This window comes from Mus pahari, chromosome 14, assembly GCF_900095145.1.
Source record: "Mus pahari chromosome 14, PAHARI_EIJ_v1.1, whole genome shotgun sequence".
NCBI classification, from domain to species: domain Eukaryota; kingdom Metazoa; phylum Chordata; class Mammalia; order Rodentia; family Muridae; genus Mus; species Mus pahari.
Window position 1 is genome coordinate 73,924,369 of NC_034603.1, and position 3,057 is coordinate 73,927,425.

Here is a 3,057-nt window from a genome sequence, read left to right on the forward strand (position 1 = left end):
CTACAGAGTGAGTTCCAGGACAGCAAGGGCTACACAGAGAAACCCTGTCTCGAAAAAAACCAAATAAATAAAAAGAAAACCAAGCACAGCCCCACTCCAGTTCCAGTCAGCTTCTGCTCTGGGAGAGAATCCAAACCCTGTGACCTCAGCAACCCCTAAGCGGGACCCTTAGGGGATACTAAGGGTCAAACCAGAGAGAGAATTCCTTGAAGAAAAAAAAAAGGAAAAGAAAAGGAAGGAAAGAAAACCTCGAAGCACCTAGAAGACAACGGCAGCATTCCGCGATGATCTTCCTAACTTGTGAATTAATGAACTCGTAAGAAAAAGGGAAAGGCAGACGCCCAACATCAAGACACTGGCCAACAAACATAAAGATGAATATAATTGTGTATTGAACCTGACACAGAGATGGTCTTTGAAGACTCAGCTATCAAAGCAATCTGAGGTAGAAAGGTTTCTCCCTCTCTGTTCTTATTAAGTAACATTCTGTATATTTCTCTTTTCTTACTTCAAGGGCTGCAGAAAATAAGAGCTTTCGACTTTGATGGACCTCCTCCCTCCTCCCTCCACCTCTATCTACCACGTCCACAAAGCCTAGCCTATTCACATCAGACTCTCAATAAAAAGTTATCAAACAAATATTTTTTACTCTGGGCAATGTCTTTGCTCATAACACCCTACAGTTAGTCTATATAAAAGTGTAATCAAGCTGAGGAGATGGCTCAATTGGTAGGGGGGTTGCCTACCACACATGAAGCCCTGGCTTTGATTCCTACACCACACAAACCTGGCGTGGGGACACAGGCCAGAAACCCTAGTGCTCAGGAATTGGTGGCAGAAGGATCAGACATTCAATGTCTATCTCAGCTAGGAACAAGGCCAGCCTGGGATATGAGAGACCTTTTCTCAAAATACAAACATAAATACATACATACATACACATACATACATACATACATAATACACACATAATACACACATACTACATACATTCACACATACACACACGGGGGCGGGGCAGGCTAACTTTCGCAGCTTTTCCTAGAAGCAGTCTAAGAACATAACCTCTAATCACATACAGTGGTGTGTCTAGCATCGGCCACAGCTCTCCCTTCTCACCACTCAGCCCAAACTGTTGTCCTTCCTCACCTGTCCTTTACTACCTGTCAGTGAACTTCATCACCTCCACATTCTGATCTGAATCTCCTTGCTCATCTCCTTTCCCGAAGATACACGCACAAGGATGTGCAGTCCCCCAGAGCGCTCCTCTACCCCTCTCCAAGCCTTCATGTCCACTCCCAGGGAGCCAGGGAGCAAAGATCAGCCACACTCTGGCTTCATCCTCCTAACCTCAAGACATTTATCTGTTTGGAAGACTCTGAAAAGGTACTGAAACCGTTTAAGGGTTGGGAAAAGCTAACAGAAATGGTGTTTCTCACTGGCCAATACAGGATATACACTTCCCTGCATGTCACCCCAATCCAAAACGCAAACCCAGACCCTTGAAACTCCCTTCCCCAAGCGCCAGAGATCACTTGTCCCTCAGTTTCCCTTATTTTCCACATACAAGTCACTTTCTCTTTGGGTTTAATCTAGCTCCTTGAAAAGACCATTCCTCTCAATTGAGCAACGGTGTCATGACACTTGGACCTCACACCGGAACAGGACACAACCTGTGTCTTCAGGTTGTCACACTTTTTCTTTAACTCTAAAAAAATATGTCCTCCTTATCTATGAAATCTAATGACAAAGTAAGTACTCCTTAGCTCTAGGGGAAAAAAAAAAGCGAGGGTGTTTAACAGACTTTGCCCTTAAATTTGATGCCGTGTAACCATAACAACTGATGGTTTAGGTAACCATCAACCCACTGAGGGGCTAAGTTTTCCAAAAATTGTTTTTCAGTGGGGGGAAAACTCCCTTGCACCAACTCCCGCGCGTAGAGTCGGCACTCCGGAGTGGCATGTGGTGCAATGGGGCCGGCGGCTCCCGTCCCTGCTTCGGTCCCCGGGTCTCCACCACCGTCATCTCCGTGCTCCCAGCGGGGCAGCTAGCGTTAGGCCTCAGCCCAATGTCACTTGTTAACCTTCCGATCTCCCCGGTTTTCGGTGCGCCGCCACCTCCCTTTGAAAGCACACAAGCTTTCCCCGGTGTCCGCCAGGAGTTGCAGAAAAACAAGCGAGGCGCCGACAGCCACTGACAGATTCGCGCAAAAGTAACCGCGCTCCTCCATTCCCAAGCTTCTCCCACGGTGGCCCAGGGGGCGGAGGGCAGCAGGGGCCCCACGCACAGAGGTGACAAGTGTTTTCCTTCAACGACCGTGGGGCTGCTGCTTTCCCGGACCTACACCGAGCCGCGGACGCTAGGCTGGGACCTGACGGCTTGCACCTCCCGCCCCGGGGCGACTCCGCCCTGCCCGGCCCCCAAGCAGGGAAGGTCTCTCCCGGGGCCACCCCTGCCGGCGTCCCGAGCCCCGGCAGTGTGGAAGGGGCCGACCCGAGTCCCGCTGCGCCAACGGCTGCGGGAGCTGCCGGTGTCCCGGAGCCGGGCCACCCAGCCAGGGCCTGCTCCGCCCGACGTTCCCTGCGTCGCCCCACCTGGCCCCGAGCGCGCTCACCCCGGATCCGCTGGCTGCCTCATCCTACTGCGCCGGCGCCGGTCCTGGGCGCCCGCCGCGGCTCCTGCTCCAGCTCCAGCTCGGGCTCTGCCTGGGGCCGCCGTGCTGCTGCCCGCCCGCCCCCGGGCACCGGCCGCCCCGCCCCGCCCCGCCGGCGGACCCGCCCCGCGGCCGCGGCCCCCACCGCCCAACCACAGGGCCGAGGGGGCGGGGCCAGCCGCGCTCCAGACGTGACCAATCCAGCCAGTGCCGCGCGCCCGCGACCGGCCTGGAGGATCGGCCAGCGATCGGTCAGGGCTGTTAAAGGGGCGGCGGCGCGGCGGACTGGAAAGAAGGGGAGGCCGCGAGTGACTGCGGGTTACCAGGCGGGATCCCAGTGGGAGGAGCGAGCGTTGCACTCTCCCAGTTGAAACTGAGGCGCTTTCCCCAGCTCTTTGCATTTC

The 3,057-nt window shown here is 54.4% G+C and overlaps 1 protein-coding gene across 3 annotated transcripts in view; it reads right to left on the reverse strand.

Annotated features, from left to right (window-relative positions):
• The window catches only part of Tex2 (testis expressed 2), a 117,630-nt gene extending 114,896 nt beyond the window's left edge, over positions 1-2,734 (reverse strand). The window contains exon 1 of one of the 3 annotated variants that reach the window (XM_029545973.1): positions 2,615-2,734. The gene's annotated coding sequence lies outside the window, so the exon portion shown is untranslated. Of the gene's footprint in view, positions 1-2,594 lie in introns of all 3 variants that reach the window. The other 2 variants (XM_029545971.1, XM_021212179.2) reach the window with 2 other exon arrangements.
• Between the last annotated feature and the right edge of the window lie 323 nt (positions 2,735-3,057).